Raw genomic sequence first — 17,274 nt, forward strand, 5'->3', positions numbered from 1 at the left:
TTTTTTCCAGAAGAGCATCTGAAGTAGCAGAAAGTTCTCAATCTGTTCATCATTCATAGCTAAGCTGTAAAGATGCAGCAAGGACCAGCCAGTGTGGCATCTCACAGAGGAAGTCTCACACAGGAAGTTAGAAGCTATTAGTTTTCAGCTAAAGTATACAGATGAGCTGAAATCACTTCCACTAAGAGATACAGAAAGAAGAGACAAGTTTTCCAACAGCATATTGAGAAACAGATCTAGCTGGTGAAGCACAAAGATCCTCATGTCTGTTTTATGGGTCGACATAAGGACAGGGAGAGATCATTCACTAATTATCGTTACGAGCAAAACAGACTGAACTTAGAGAGAAAATTCATCTAATTTATTACCAAGCAAAACAGAGTAGAGGAATGAGAAATAAAACCAAATCTTAAAAGACCTCCCCCCACCCCTCCCTTCTTCCCGGGCTCAACTTCACTCCCGGCTTCAAACCTCCTCCCCCCGCAGCGGCACAGGGGGACAGGAAACAGGGGTTACGGTCAGTTCATCACACGGTGTTTCTGCCGCTTCTTCCTCCTCAGAGGGAGGACTCCTCTCATCGTTCCCCTGCTCCAGCATGGAGTCCCTCTCACGGGCTACAGTCCTTCACGAACTGCTCCAGCGTGGGTGTCTCCCACGGGGTGCAGACCTTCAGGAGCAAACTGCTCCAGCGTGGGGTCCCCCAAGGGGTCACAAGTCCTGCCAGCAAACCTGCTCTGGCGTGGGCTCCTCTCTCCACGGGTCCACAGGTCTGGCCAGGAGCTTGCTCCAGCGTGGGCTTCCCACAGGGCCACAGCCTCCTTCAGGTGCCTCCACCTGCTCCGGCGTGGGGTCCTCCACGGGCTGCAGGTGGAATCTCTACACCCCCTCATCCTTCCTCCATGGGCTGCAGGGGGACAGCCTGCCTCACCATGGTCTTCACCATGGGCTGCAGGGGGATCTCTGCTCCAACACCTGGAGCACCTCCTCCCCCTCCTTCTGCACTGACCTTGGTGTCTGCAGAGTCTCTTACATCTTCTCACTCCTCTCTCTGGCTGCAAAAGCTCTCTCTAGTTTTGTTTTTTTCCCTTCTTAAATATGTTATCACAGAGGCGCTGATTGGCTTGGCCTTGGCCAGCGGCAGGTCCGTCTTGGAGCCGGCTGGCATTGGCTCTGTCAGACACAGGGGAAGCTTCTAGCAGCTTCTCACAGAAGCCACCCCTGTAGCCCCCCCACCACCAAAACCTTGCCACGCAAACCCAACACATTCCACCCCTTGCCTCTGTGAATCACATATTTAAGAATTATCATTAAAATATACATTCAACACAAAACTTCACACACACTGATCACATCAACGAGGAAAAAGAAAAAAGAATTCCCCACACCAAAATCAAAACAACACTATCACAACACCAAACAAGAGTGGACAATACACACAGAATCCACCTCTCGTCCCTTCACCACTATTTCACTCTCAAGCTACATTCAGTCAATGTTTTGCCCGTCACCTCTTCCAATTACTATCCTTATCTCGATTTTCTGGAGCCCCACGTTGGGCGCCAAAAAGGATTGTGGTGGGTTGACCCTGGCTGGGGGTCAGGTGCCCACCAGAGCCGCTCTATCACTCCCCTCCTTCACTTGACAGGGGAGAAAAAATACAACGAAAAGCTTATGGGTCGAGATAAGGACAGGGAGAGATCACTCACTAATTATCGTCACGAGCAAAACAGACTGAACTTAGAGAGGGAATTCATCTTATTTATTACTAAGCAAAACAGAGTAGAGGAATGAGAAATAAAACCAAATCTTAAAAACACCTCCCCCCACCCCTCCCTTCTTCCCGGGCTCAACTTGACTCCCGGCTTCAACCTCCACCCCCCGCAGCGGCACAGGGGGACGGGGAACAGGGGTTACGGTCAGTTCATCACACAGTGTTTCTGCCGCTTCTTCCTCCTCAGGGGGAGGACTCCTCTCATCATTCCCCTGCTCCAGCATGGAGTCCCTCTCACGGGAGACAGTCCTTCATGAACTGCTCCAGTGTGGGTGTCTCCCACAGGGTGCAGACCTTCAGGAGCAGACTGCTCCAGCGTGGGTCCCCCACGGGGTCACAAGTCCTGCCAGCAAACCTGCTCTGGCTTGGGCTCCTCTCTCCACGGGTCCACAGGTCCTGCCAGGAGCTTGCTCCAGCGTGGGCTTCCCACAGGGCCACAGCCTCCTTCAGGTGCCTCTACCTGCTCTGGTGTGGGGTCCTCCACGGGCTGCAGGTGGAATCTCTACACCCCCTCATCCTTCCTCCATGGGCTGCAGGGGGACAACCTGCTTCACCATGGTCTTCACCATGGGCTGCAGGGGGATCTCTGCTCCAACACCTGGAGCACCTCCTCCCCCTCCTTCTGCACTGACCTTGGTGTCTGCAGAGTCTCTTACATCTTCTCACTCCTCTGTCCGGCTGCAAAAGCTCTCTCTAGCTGTTTTTCTCTTTCTTAAATATGTTATCACAGAGGCGCTGATTGGCTTGGCCTTGGCCAGCGGCGGGTCCGTCTTGGAGCCGGCTGGCATTGGCTCTGTCAGACACAGGGGAAGCTTCTAGCAGCTTCTCACAGAAGCCACCCCTGTAGCCCCTCCCCGCTACCAAAACCTTGCCACGCAAACCCAACACAGTGGTGCTGTCCTGGTTTCAGCTGAGAGGATTGATTTTCTTCATAGTAGCTAGTGTGGGGATATGTTTCGGATTTCTGCTGGAGACAGCATTGATAATATAGAGATGTTTTTGTTCTATGGACCTATTGTTGAGCAGTGCTTACATGGGGCCAAGGCCTTTTCTGCTTCTTGCACTGCCCTGCCAGCAGGATGGCTGGGGGTGGACAAGAAGTTGGGAGGAGACACAGACAGGACAGGTGACCCAAACTGACCAAAGGGATATTCCATACTATATGACATCATGCTCAGTTTATAAGGAGCTTGGGAGAAGAGAGCGGGGGGGGCGGTGGCGTTCAGAGCGATGGCGTTTGTCTTCCCAAGTAACCATTACGCGTGACAGAGCCCTGCTTTCCTGGAGATGGCTGAACACCTGCCTGCCCATGGGAAGTGGTGAATGAATTCCTTGCTTTGCTTTGGTTGTGCGCGCGGCTTTTGCTTTACCTATTAAACTGTCTTTATCTCAACCCACGAGTTTTCTCACTTTAACTCTTCCAATTCTCTCCCCCATCCCGATGGGGAGGGAGTGAACGAGTGGCTGCGTGGTGCTCAGCTGCCAGCTGGGGTAAAACCACGACAGGTGCTTAGCTGCCGGCTGGGGCTAAACCACAACAGTGATATACATTAGTAGCAATAGCCTCATAAAGTAGGTAGCTGTTGACCTCTCTTGCCATGACCTCTTACAATAATTACATTAATTGTTATTTTAAATCCCTTAAGTTTTTTGAAATAAAATGGTTTCTCAAAATGAAAATGCATACGGACAGAATGAATTGAAAACTGCCTTTCTGAAATGCTGAAGAGGATGAAATCTTGCCAACTGTTTTGAATGAAGTTTTCTGCAAGACTTAGGTATTAATGTACATGTATAATATATAGGAAAGATGGACATGAATTTGGAAATAGCAAGTACTTGCAAGGATAGTAAGTATTGTGTTTTGCAAATAAAATTCTATGAGCTATAAAAAAAGAGGAGTGCATCTGATTAAAATAGAACATGAAAGAAAGATGATTGGATACAAGGAAAAACATTTTTCATTAAGAGATGGAGAGATCACAACACAAATCAGGGGTGTCAGGCAAGAGGGTTGTTGTGTCCTTTTAATAAAAGAAAGAAATGCATAAAACTACCTAGTTTTCTCCACAGTTTTCCAAGAATTGCAGAATCATTGATACCGAGCAATAGGACGAAGCTCCGATAAGCCTGCAGCAATGAAGATTTGGTTGGTTTTCTTGACAAAGTTTGACTGAAGAGTGGTTTGTGACTCCAGAAATAAACTAACTGAAACTAAGGTAGATGGCTTAAGTTGGCATAAGCTAGCATTGCCAAAACAAAGTTGTCCTGCTCTCCTAATTCACTGCTGCTATCAGCCCCTTGTCTGTCCTAGCACAGGTGTTCATGCAGTCAGTGAACCCTATCAGCCAGTGAACTAACATTACTTTTTGCCTGTGCTAGTTTTGCCAGGTGCTTCACTTTGTGGCTGGGAAAGCACTTGTGCCAGCACAAGGAAAATGTTGCGGAGGTGGGAACAATGAGAAGGTAAGACTGCTTGTTTGGCAGCATTGCTGGCTTATTTGGCTCAAGACATGCATAAACTTATGGCCTGCATTTCCAGATAAGCACCTGTAAGGCCCTGATAACAAGTGAATGTCACAAACACCTGTCTTGACATGGGCGGGGATGGGCTGATGATGACGAGGGAGTGTTGACCAAGAACGGAGCCTGCAGAGGCAGGATAACATCTTGTGAGACCACTCCTCTATTCCTGAAACACGTAAACAAAGACCATCTGTGCCCTGTGCGCCATGTGCCTGTGAAAGATCACCACTCGCTTGGTCAGCCCTGAAGGGGGGAGGGGGCAGTGAGACCCCCAGGACCCCCACAACCCACCGACTCATTTCTAGAACATTTCTGAACATTCCTGAGCGCATACTGCGCCTGCTCAGTGATGACAGACCCCCGCCTATGGGGCAGGCACATCGGGTTATAAAAAGGGAAAACATAAGTTTTCGGCACGCGCCCACCACCTGAAGACTACAGCTACGAGCAGAGAACATCGCTGGATCCAAGGGTGGTGATATCTTTTTTTTCTCTCTCTCTCTCTTTTCTTTCTCTCTTTCTTTTCCTCTCTATCACTCTCTTTGTCTCTAACAATGTTTGGCACATTAGGGTAATATCATCACACGTTTTGCTAAACCCTTACCTTTCATAGTTCTGCTAAGTTCTGAGCATTGTTATGACTTTTGCCAAGCCTCTATCTTTTGTAGTTCCACTGAGTTTTAAGTAAATTTATGATTGGTTTGAACCTCTAGAGTAATTGTCGTTACTCCTGATTACCGCGCAGAGAATTAAAAAGTTAACCTCACCCTAACCCCCTGAGTAGGACGGGACATTAAATTGGCGTCACGGACAGGAATCTCTGTAAGAAGCGGTTAAGAGGTTCCATAAAAGGGATATCAGCCAGAGTGCTGAAGAAAGGAGAACTGATATTTGGTTGAAGCTGAAATCTCTAGCAGTAGGTCATGGCAACCCGGGATAAGCCTGATCTTGACTGCTCCCTGCTGCTGGATGTGTTGAAGAGCTATAAAGCCTGCCCGACCCCGAAAGGGCATAGCTGGGCTGAGGGACACTGGCAGTCCCCAACAACTGTAGTGGAACAGATAAGAGACTTGGCAAAAGAAAAAAAGTTTAGGCCTGGAAAGGGAAAGGCTGTGGTTTGTGGTGTCTTGGGAGCCACACTGATAGCTGCCCAGAAGGACAAATGTGTTGTCAAACAAGCTGAGCAGGAGGCAAATGAGTCACTTCAGGAACTGGTTAGAAAACTACAGGCAGAACTGGAAATGGAACGGGTGAGACGGCAACTAGCCGAAAAAGCATTAGCGGATGAGAAAAGAATCACGGAAAACTTGAAGGGTAGCCTGCGAGATGCTTTTGTGAGAGAAAGAGAGCTGAAGTTGCAGCTCCCTGGGGACCTTGACAGCGAACCAGGATTTTCTAGCTTATCAAAAGAAGCCGACCTCACTGCGAGGGAGGTTGCCCCTCACTATCCATGGGAGGAGCTGAGGGCGGTGACAGAACCTGACCCTATTCCCAAGCTCCGGCCACTTATTAAAACTGAAGTCACGTATGACGGTGAAGATGCGGAACCCGCCGTTACCACTAAAGAGATACCTTATACCATTACTGAACTGGCAAAACTACAGGCAAAATATAGTAGGCAGGCTAAGGAAACTGAGACCGAATATGCGTGGAGGGTGTCCCTGACAGGTGGAGACAGAATAGTACAGCAGTGACAGCATTGAATCATTATGCAAGCAAGAACACAAACCACTATAATAAAAATCAGTAATAAAAATAGCTTTTTCAACCACGACCAATTAGGTAGCCAAGAAGTAAGAGTATTCCAAATCTCTTCAAACCCAAAAGAGGTATTATCTTTAGTTATTTCATGTAAAATTGTTGTTTGGTCATGTACGATTTTTAAATCTTCAGATATCCTTCCACTCTCGTCCATAGAGCAAGTGGAAGTCATTGTATCCAGATCATTGAGGTGTTTTGGGCTTTTTGGGGGTTTTTGGGGCAAATTTTACTGAATTGCACTCTACCCGTCCACTAGATTGTGGATGATAGGGGGCATGCAGTTCCCATGTTATTTGTAATATTCTACTTACTTGTCGGACAATGTTTGCAACAAAATGTGGTCCCCTATCCAAAGAAATCCCAAAAGGAACGCCAAATCGTGGTATTATTTCTTTAAGCAAGATCTTAACAACTTCCCTGGCTTTGTTGGTGCGACATGGGAAAGCTTCAGGCCATCCTGTAAAAGTATCCACCAATACTAATAGATATCTCTGAGATAAGGGAGGCACAAACTTTGTTCCCGCACAAGTAAACTTAAAATAAACAGGGTCATTAAGAATAGTTTACACATACCACAATGATGAGAGGAAGAACCAAGGACAGAATCCCTGACGCAGCAGGAAACATCTTACAAGAACCAGTTCAAACTAACCTTGCGGTCTGGGAAAGGATCAGGGAGAGTACTACGCCTGCGTAAGGGAAGAAGGTCGAAAGATTATGAAGGGGATGATATTTACTTCATCATCAGAGACCCCTGCCCACCCTGACTAGAGGACACTACGCATGCACCAGGAGGAGGAGTCGGGGAAAGAGCTAATTTTAATACGAGATGGGAAAGGTTATGAATATGTATAGGCATCTTACGAAACTATTATGAATATGTAATACTCTGTAGCATATAAGGAAGCTAAAAGCTGCTGTAAGGTGTGCACGATTGTGGTGGGGCGACCCCCCGTGCTGCCCAGCGCTGAATAAACATACCTACTTTTCAACCTTCTCAGTTGTGGAGTCTGCTTTCCGCACGTCATCTCAACCTTCCTTTTCTTGGTAATTCAGTGAAATCTATCTGCCAGTGTTCTCCTGGAATATTTCCTGGGTTTGTTGATCCGATCTGAATTTTAGTCTGTGTCTTTGGATTATTCCTAAGGCATGTTTCACACCTTTCAACTACAGACTTTATAATTTCTACCATATTACCACTCACCACTGATTTTTGTAGATGTTTCAATAAATTTTCAGTTCCCCAATGAACGCTATTATGTTCTTTCTTTACTGTTTCATGCATCAAAATTGCGGTTAGAATTACCTGCCCCGTAGGAGTAACAGCCCATCCATTTTCCTGTATTTCAGCTCTCAGTGTTTCAATGAAATTCTTATCCCGACTATCCTAGTTAGGGAATTCTCCTAATTCTATCTTCTTTTCAGGTATTATTGCCAATATCCCTTTACCCTTTTCTGCAACCTTACGAGTGGTCACATCAGCCAATTGGTTGCCTCTTTCTTGTGGGGTTCATCCAGTTTGAAGAGCTTTACAATGCATGATAGCCACTTCTCTTGGTTTCTGTACACTTTCAAGTAATTTTAAAATCTGCTCCACATGCTTAATTCCGGTCCCTTGAGATGACAACTGTCCCCTTTCTTTCCAAATTGCTCCACGTGCATGTAATACTCCAAATGCATACTTGGAATCAGTCCATATGTTCACTTGCTTTTCCTTCACTTAGTTCCAAGGCTCTTGTTAGTGCAATGAATGCTGCTTTCTGGGCTGATGTTTTTGGTTGCAGAGCTTTTGCTTCTACAATGGTATCCACTGTAGTCACAGCATACCCTGACATTCAGATATCTTTTTTTTTCACAAAGCTGCTCCCGTCTGTATATAGCTCCCAGTCTGGGTTTTCCAGAGGAGTGTCTTTCAGGTCAGGTCGACTGGCATACACTTCCTCAATGGTCTGTAAACAATCATGTGGGTTCCTCTTCTTCCAGTTGTCAGGATGACAGGAAAACTGCCAGATTTACTACTGCAGTGGATTTCAAAACAGCATCATCTTGTTCAAGAAGCGCCACTTGATACTTCAGCATTCGGCTTGGAGACAGCCAGTGCCCGCCTTTCTGGTCCAGGACAGTGAGGACCATGTGTGGTACAAAAACAGCCAATCTTCTGTCCCAGTGTCAGTTTCTGGGCTTCTTGAATTAGCAGCACAGTAGCGGCCACAGCTCTCAGGCATCCTGGCCATCCTTTGCTGGTATTGTCCAATTGCTTGGAGAAATAGGCCACAGCACGTCTGTTGCCTCCCAACATCTGAGAGAGCACCCCCAGAGCTACAGCTTGCCCCTCATGAACAAACAATTCAAAGGTTTTGGTTAGAGCCGGGAGTCCTAAAGCTGATGCTTTCATCAGAGTTCCTTTTAGTTGTTTGAAAGCATTTCTGGTCCCATTCCCAATGTTCAGGTGGTGAATTTTTCCATAGTTCATAGAAAGGTTTCACAATGAGTCCATAATTGGCTATCCACAGCCTGTACCACCCCACTATTCCAAGGAAGGTTCGTAGTTCCTGTGCATTCTGGGGCTCTGGGAGTTGACAGATAGCTTCTTTTCTCTCTGTGCTCAATCTTCTTTGTCCTTTTAAAAGTTCAAATCCCAAGTATTTAACAAATTCTGGTGCAATTTGAGCCTTTTCTTTTGAAACTCAGTAACCATTTCATCCCAGAAAATTCAAAAGATCAATGGTTAATTGTAAGCATTCTTCCTGGGTTACAGTTGCAATGAAAATATCGTCAACATACTGCAACACAGTCCCTGTTTTATGTTTTCATGTCCAGGTTTCCAATTCTTTGGCTAATTGATTTCCAAATATTGTGGGACTATTTTTAAATCCCTGTGGCAACACTGTCCAAGTGTACTGTGATTTGCAACCCGTTTCTGGGTCTTCCCACTCAAAGGCAAATATATTTTGACTTTCTTGCTCGAGAGGTATGCAGAAAAAGGCATCTTTCAAATCTATAACTGTGAACCACTCTTGGTTTTAGCCCAATTCTAGCCTCTAGTTTCAAAGGATATTGTTTTTGCCTTACCGGCTTCATTCCTGTTTTGAGTTCAATCTTTACCAGTTCAGCGTTCTTAGCTTTACCAGGGACTTCTCCAACCCATACAAGGGGTGTCACTGCATTTTCCACTTCCACTGGAATGCTAGTTTCTAAAATTTTATCTTTCTGCAATAGGAGCACAGATGCTTGTACAAGTTTAGATTCAGGAATTAACACCTTGACCTCCCCATCTTTAAAGGTGATTTGCGCTTCCAATTCACTCAATAGGTCCCGTCTCAAGAGTGGTATAGGACATTCAGGCATATATAAAAATTGGTGAGTTACTCATTGTTTTTTGAGCTTAAAATTTAAAGGATGGAAAAAGGCACACTGTTCCGCTTTCCCTGTGGCACTCACAATGTTTACTGTATCATCGCTCAATTTTCTTTGACAAGTAATAAGTTACTCCAGTATCTACAAGAAAATCTATTTTCCATTTCCCCAGCTATACTGTGGGGTTCTGCTGGGGAGGCTTCCCCCTGTCACCGAAACCCGGGAATAAACCTCATAACACCAATGTAGTGTTAAAAAGGCAGGCATTCTTTATTGCAGCTCTGGATGCACGGGGGATAGCTCCACCCAATGTGCATGCCAGGTGATCACCAACACACAGGTTATGTAGGATCAAAATATACATATTCATCATTTTTCCCAGAAAAGGCAGTCCTATGATAACCATTTCTTGGAATCCATTTCCATATTCTCCTCCCCATCACGCATGCTCAGTGATTTGAGTCTGTGGTCCTCAAGGGTCTCTGGTGGTCGTCAGTGGTCTTGCACCCGTGTCCGCTGGGTGACCCTCTTCTTCCAGGCATGCGCAGTATCCTTGCTGTGGATGCACCTGTCCATAGCAACTTACTTCATAAGATTAATATCTCCGAACCTATTGTCTGGTTGGGTAGGGACTGTACAAGGAACGTAGCAGCATTGTACCTTGCAATGGTCGGTTAGCTTCATTACCTATTACCTTGGTTACAAACTAATTATTCCAAACTAATCATTCTATAGTTTCTGTCTCACAGCTCCTATCCCACGGTTACATTTCCCCCCTTTGGAAGTTTTGAAATAATAATTTTTTTTCAATACTTCCACCCATATTTTCCTATCCTAGACACATTACAGATGTTCTTAAACTTGTAACCGTAGCATCTACACCCCAGTGTGTCTGCTCATGTTTCTCTTTTGCAAGTTCTAACATAACTTGTGGAGTTACTATTACCTGATTTTCTGGTGTTACCCACCACCCTTCCGTATTCTGAGATGCTTTTAAGTGCTCTGCCAGCTGTTCATCTAGTTTACTGTATCTTGCTTTTAAATTTGGAATTTTCATCTGTTTTACTGGTACTAGTGCAAGGATACCTTGTCCTGCAGCCTACTTTGCAGCTTTATCCGCCAACCGATTGCCTACATTTACAGCCATCTGACCAAATTGATGAGCCTTTCAATGCATTACGGCCACTTCCTTTGGTTCCTGCACATCTTGCAGGAGTTGAAGAACTTCCTCCTTATGCCTTATCGGTGATCCTTGGGCTGATAACAGTCCTCTTTCTTTCCAGAGAGCTCCATGAGCGTGGATCACATCAAATGCATATTTGGAATCCGTCCATATGTTTACCCTTTTCCCTTCTGCCATCCGTAAAGCCTGCTTTAGCGCCACCAATTCTGCTTTCTGCGCTGATGTATTTGCAGGTAGCGTCCCTGACTCCAATATCTTGTCGGTGGTGACAACAGCATACCCAGCCATTTGCCTTCCTTCTTGCACGAAACTGCTTCCATCCGCAAACAGCTCCAGATCAGGATCCTTCAAAGGTTCGTCCTTCAGGTCCGGTCTGCTGGAATAAACTTGTTCAATGGTCAGCAGACAATCATGTTCCAATTTCTCAGTAGGATTTTCTGTTGACAGGAACATCGCTGGATTTACAATTGCTGTGGTTTTTAATTCCACATCATCTTGTTCCAATAGGACAACCTGGTATTTCAACATTCTGCTAGGGGATAGCCAGTGACCCCCCTTTTGTTCTAAGACAGTTATTACCATATGCGGTACATATACCACTATCTTTTGGCCCGCAGTCAATTTTCAGGCTTCCTGAATCAGCAGCACCGTTGCTGCCACGGCACGCAAACATCCCGGCCATCCTTTACTCACGTTGTCAAGTTGCTTGGAGAAGTACCCCACCGGCCGCTTCCAGGATCCCAGCCGTTGCGCCAGCACTCCAAGGGCCAGATGTTGCCTTTCGTGCACAAAGAGCTCAAAAGGTTTGGTTAGATCAGGTAAACCCAATGCAGGGGCCATCGTTAATGCCTTTTTGAGTTCTTTAAATGATTTGTGGCATTCAGGTGTCCAAGCCAAGTATTGGTCTTTGGATTCCTTCGGGGCTTCATATAGGGGTTTCACATACAGTCCATAATTTAGAATCCAGAGTCGACACCACCCAATCATTCCCAGAAAGGCTCTCAGTTCCTTTGGGCTGTTAGGTTTGGGGATCTAACAAATGGCTTCTTTCCTTTCATTTCCCAATTGTCTCTGTCCTTGAGATGTCTCAAATCCCAAATAAATCACTGCTGCTTTCCCTATCTGGGCCTTCTTTCTGGAAACTCTGTATCCTCCTTGACCCAGGAAATTCAATAAACTGACAGTCATTTCAAAACATGTTTCTTTGCTTTCTGCTGCTATCAGGATGTCATCCACATACTGTAATAATATACCTTCTCCTTGATTCTGTTTCTTCCACATTTCTAACTCTTTTGCCAACTGATTTCCAAATATTGTGGGGCTATTCTTAAATCCTTGTGGAAGCACAGTCCACGTTAATTGCGTTTTTCGTCCTGCAGCAGGACTTTCCCATTCAAAAGCAAAAATGCTTTGACTTTCTGTATCCAGAGGTATGCAAAAGAAGGCATCCTTTAAATCCAGTACAGTAAACCATTTATGTTCCTCTTTCAAAGAGGGCAGTAAATTGTATGGATTGGCCACTACTGGGCGTATATCTTGAACTATCTGATTTATGGCCCTCAGATCCTGAACCAATCGGTATTCCTTGCCTCCTGATTTCCTTACTGGCAATATAGGGGTACTGTATTCTGATTCACATTCTACTAACAGCCCATATTCTAAAAATTTTGTAATTAATCCCTCTAGTCCCTTTCGAGCCTCCCACTTAATAGGATACTGTTTTTGTCTTACCGGCTTGGCCCCCCAGGTTTTAAAGTCACCTTTACCGGTTCTGCCAGTTTGGATCGTCCTGGAACTCCACTTGTCCATACCAAAGGGGTTACTGCATTGTCCACCACTTCTGGAATCTGTTCCTCCTTGGAGGAATCCTGTAACATAAACACTCTTGCCTCTATGGCTTTTGATGCTGGTAGTAGTAATCTGATTTCTCCATCTTTAAAAATTATTTGTGCCTCTAATTTGCTTAATAAATCTCATCCCAATAAAGGCAATGGACATTCAGGCATGTACAAAAATTGATGTGTTACCCACTGTTTTCCCAGCTTAAATTTTAATGGTTTCAAGAAAGGCCAGTTCTCTTTTCGCCCCGTTGCACCAACACCCTCTGGTGATTTATGGCCAAGTTTCACTTTACATGTTTATTATTCTCAGTCAAGATTGCTAGAATTTTTCCATCCCTTTGCATTTGTCTGAGTTCTTTTTCTTTTTCTCTGTTGTTATACACAGCCCAGGCTACTTCAAGCATTTTACCTAAGTCTCTGGACTCAGCTCCTTCCAGTTTCTGGAGCTTTATCTAGGGCCGATTGTCCCATAAATATAGAGGCCAATTGTATAGCTTCTTCCAGTTTTTGGTTTTTGTTTTTTGTTTTTTTCTGGGTCCAAATTAGTATATTTTCTAGCAGTCACCTTCAGTCTTTCCATAAAGGCTGGAGGGGACTCATTTAATTCTTGTCTCACTTCATAAAGTTTAGACCAATTACTTGCTTTTGGCATTGCATGTCTAACACCAAACAAAATCCACTTCTGATATCTGGTCAACATCCCTCTGGGTCCCGGTTGATTAGGGTCCCGCTCAGGATTTGTGGATGGAAAATTCTGGTCCACTGTCCCTTGTATAATCCCATTAGCATGAGCTCCCTCTACTTGTTTTCTGGCCGTATTCAATACCATTTTCTTTTCAGTATCTTCCAACAAAGTATCCAATATTACTTGCAAATCCTCCCAATTGGGGTTTTGGGTTCTGATTATTGTTTCTACTACTTTGGCAACCCTTTCGGGATCATCCCGATAAGTGCCCGCAGTTTCTTTCCATGCTCTTAAATCAGTTATTGAGAAGGGAACTTTTACCATTACCGGGCCCTCATTACCAACCGCCTGTTGAAGAGGGGCCTGGAGGGGACTTAATCCGCCTCCTCCCCCTCTTCCCCTTGTCCTCCCAGCAATCGGGCTGAATCCTTCTGCCTCCCCTTCCACAGGAGGGGCGGAAGCATTATTGGCCCCCAGATTTTGATCCCCTTGATCATTTCCTAGCCTTCTACGAGGTGCAACCAATAATTCAACATCATCATCTTCAAATTCACATTTAAAACACCATTTACCAATATCACAAGCCTAACAACCTTTTTCAAATTTTTGTCAGGTTCCTGCCCCTTTAATGGCATTACCGCAGAACTAGGTGAAACCAATTCACATTGCCTTTGCCATTCCGGATGATTTCGCAGCGTGAAAAACAAATCTACATATGCCATTTCATTCCATTTACCTTCCCTCTTACACAACAGCATCAATTGCAAAATTGTGTTATACTGCAATGTCCCATTCTCCGGCCACTTTTCCCCACTCTCTCAAGTACACAGTGGCCACCAATGATTACAATATTCAATCAATTGTTTCCGAGTTGAAGGATCAATTCTTCCCAGATCTTTCCAATGTTCCAAAATACATCCCAGTGGTGTTTTTCGTGGGATTGGTTTCTTATTCGGAAAAGTACCCATCTCCCAGGGACTCGGTGGTTGTGATTGTGCACTATCATCACAAGCACTTAGTCAGAGGGACCCCAACCTGCGTTAGAGCTCCCTCAGGGATTTCCCATCAGAGGAAAAACCCAGCAGAGTCCCATCTGGGTTGCCAAAACTGGGGATAGCCCCACCCAACGTGCATCCAGCACTGCAACAAAGAATGCCTGCCTTTTAACACTACATTGGTGTTACAAGGCTTATTCCCGGGTTTCAGTGACGCAACTGGACCGTCAAGAATAACTGGGTGTATTTTCGACAACAGCCAATGATAAGGTCTGATTTATATGACATTTGGAGTAAACCTCCAAAACAAGCCAAAAATGCAAAGTTATATTCAACAGTGGTGTGTAAAGCTACTAGACCGTCATTTAATGTCTCTATTCCTTCTCCGATAGATGGATCAAACTCTTTATTTGCTAGCGCCAAAGGGAACATACCTGCTGGAAATGTCACTTTCAAAAAATTCATCAAGAAAACCTCCTGTTATTATTATCCATGGGATCCTCTGTTTGATCCATTGGCAAAGCCTGATTTCTATGAAGCAAACTATTCTACTCGATGGGACTCAGAATGATGTATCCTACTCCCGAATAAGACCCATATAACCTCTCGAGATAGATAGAAATAATTTGATGTGGGCTTGGTCAGGGAACAAAGTGGGAGAAGTTTTTATAGAGCCCAAATTTGATCCACCTATCGGGGAAGTTGAAAGCCCCCTTTTTAATTGTTCTAAGACAATCACTTGTGATTCAGGACCAGGAGATCCTCCTGAAACTTGGTTTATTGATAGTCTCAGAACTCTAATTCGAGATACGTGCACATGCTGGGGATATCCTTCAAAGGGATGGCAAAATAGCGACAAAACTTGTAACATCACTCTTCCCAGAAGTTGCAATTTTATTAAACAGGAACGGTGTGGAGTACCCTTTACTCATTATCCCCTACAAGGGACACCCTTAAACACCAAACCTATTATATATGCTGTGAATTAGATGGATCAATATACCTGTAAAACTAGCATATATCCAGCCCCGTTGGGATTAGCATGGGGATGCTCCAATGGAAAATTTTACTCTTACTTAACACTGGAATATCATGCTGGCCTGAGGTGTGGATTAGCTATCCCTTCTTTGTGTCCATCTTGTGTTTTCAATTTTATAGTACCTTCCCGGCGATCGCGTAGAGAAGCGGGAAGTAATCCAAAGGCTCGTCCCGATTGGGCGATTAATGGAGTCCAAACTCCCAATTATTATACTGCTGGACAACTAACTGCGTTAATGTTTGAGAATATTTTTACCCCTTATGTAACCTTAAAACGGCACCAATTTGTCCTAGAAAATATTACCTGGCAGGTACATATTTTAAGTAACTGGACACGATATGCTTTTGGAGAATTAAACTTACAGGTCCAACAGGTATCGAAGATGACCCTTCAGAATCGTCTAGCCCTGGATATGATATTGCTTAAAGAACAAGGAGTTTTCGGCACGCGCCCACCACCTGAAGACTACAGCTACGAGCAGAGAACATCGCTGGATCCAAGGGTGGTGATATCTTTTTTTTCTCTCTCTCTCTCTTTTCTTTCTCTCTTTCTTTTCCTCTCTATCACTCTCTTTGTCTCTAACAATGTTCGGCACATTAGGGTAATATCATCACACGTTTTGCTAAACCCTTACCTTTCATAGTTCTGCTAAGTTCTGAGCATTGTTATGACTTTTGCCAAGCCTCTATCTTTTGTAGTTCCACTGAGTTTTAAGTAAATTTATGATTGGTTTGAACCTCTAGAGTAATTGTCGTTACTCCTGATTACCGCGCAGAGAATTAAAAAGTTAACCTCACCCTAACCCCCTGAGAGAGACGGGACAGCACCCAAGCACAAAAAATAAGCGGGGATGAGAAGATTACAATGTCCTGGATGAAAAGGGTTGTCTCATACAGTAACACAAAGACACCTGAATGTCAAGGGAATTTGGCATGACTTTAATGGAGAAATCCCACTCTTTTGAGTGGAAAGGCTGGTACAGTAAGTTGAAGGATACAGTATTATCCCAGTATTTTCCAACAGACCTAGAACTTGACTAGTTGCCTTGTACAGGATGCAAAAAAAAAGCATTAAGGACTGGATGATTTCAATAAACCAGAATACGTTACATATAGTATCTCCAATCTACAAGGATTCCAATAGGATATAAAAAGAATTATGAATTACATGACTTTTACGTAGCACCAAGAAATTAATTACATAATTTTCATGTGTCGCCAAGAAATGAAAACACCTTTGTGTTTGCCAAGATAGTGAGATTGCTATTAAACAAATATGCTGCTAGGTTACTGGACAATCATTATGATAAAACCAGATAAGCTAAAAATTATTGTAGGCCAGAGTAAGGTCCTTAAATATGAGCATTACATCTTTAAAATTGTTTGGGGAGAGATTTTTTTAACTGTGCATGCAAGCAAAAAGTTTTGGCAGCATCAGTTATGTTAAAAAAAAAAAACCCAAACAACCCCACAGAAAGAGTGCACTTCCCAATTCTCTTTTATATGTTTCTATTTATGTGACTTTCCTTCAGTATTGCCTGAGTAGCAAGGTACATTGACCTGGGTCTTGTAGGGTGAAAATAAATATCAGTGAGTTCTTGATATGTGATGAATTTGATGACAATGGTCAGATTACAGATGACCTCATTCTGTAAAGTAGATATAAAATCTAAGAATGATAAAGAATTGAAAGGAAACTCATTTAATCCATTCCCTTGCCCAAAGACAAGATATAAACTATTCAGAGCACCTGTCCTTAAACCTTCAGAGACAGAGATTCTACAATCTGACCAGGCCATCTACTCCAGTATTTAACGACCTCAGTGTGAAAATGTGGGATTTCTTTTTGCTTAACTTATATTTTCCTTCCTGCAAAGTGAGCTGTTATTTCTTGTGCCATCCAGAGCAAACATTGGTGTTCCCCTTGCCATTTTCAGATACACTTTGCATATTTGAACACAGTTCTGAAAGCTTCCTCAACCAATTTTCTTTTGGCTGAACAGCCTGAATTCATTCAAAGTTGTTAGGCGGGTCATGTTTTCCCGCAGGTTATTCTCATTGACCCTTTGTAGGTTTTCTCCAGTTGTCCACAACTTTCTTGAAATACAGTGTTCAAA

At 44.2% G+C, this 17,274-nt stretch overlaps 1 long non-coding RNA gene across 1 annotated transcript in view; it reads right to left on the bottom strand.

Moving 5' to 3' along the window:
• Nucleotides 1-480: 480 nt before the first annotated feature.
• The window catches only part of LOC142599259 (uncharacterized), a 664,355-nt gene continuing 647,561 nt past the window's right edge, over nt 481-17,274 (bottom strand). The window contains exon 3 of the long non-coding RNA XR_012832889.1: nt 481-622. This is a non-coding gene — a long non-coding RNA (uncharacterized LOC142599259). The remainder of the gene's footprint in view (nt 623-17,274) is intronic.

The sequence above is a fragment of the Balearica regulorum genome, chromosome W (genome assembly GCF_011004875.1).
Source record: "Balearica regulorum gibbericeps isolate bBalReg1 chromosome W, bBalReg1.pri, whole genome shotgun sequence".
In the NCBI taxonomy this organism is placed as follows: domain Eukaryota; kingdom Metazoa; phylum Chordata; class Aves; order Gruiformes; family Gruidae; genus Balearica; species Balearica regulorum.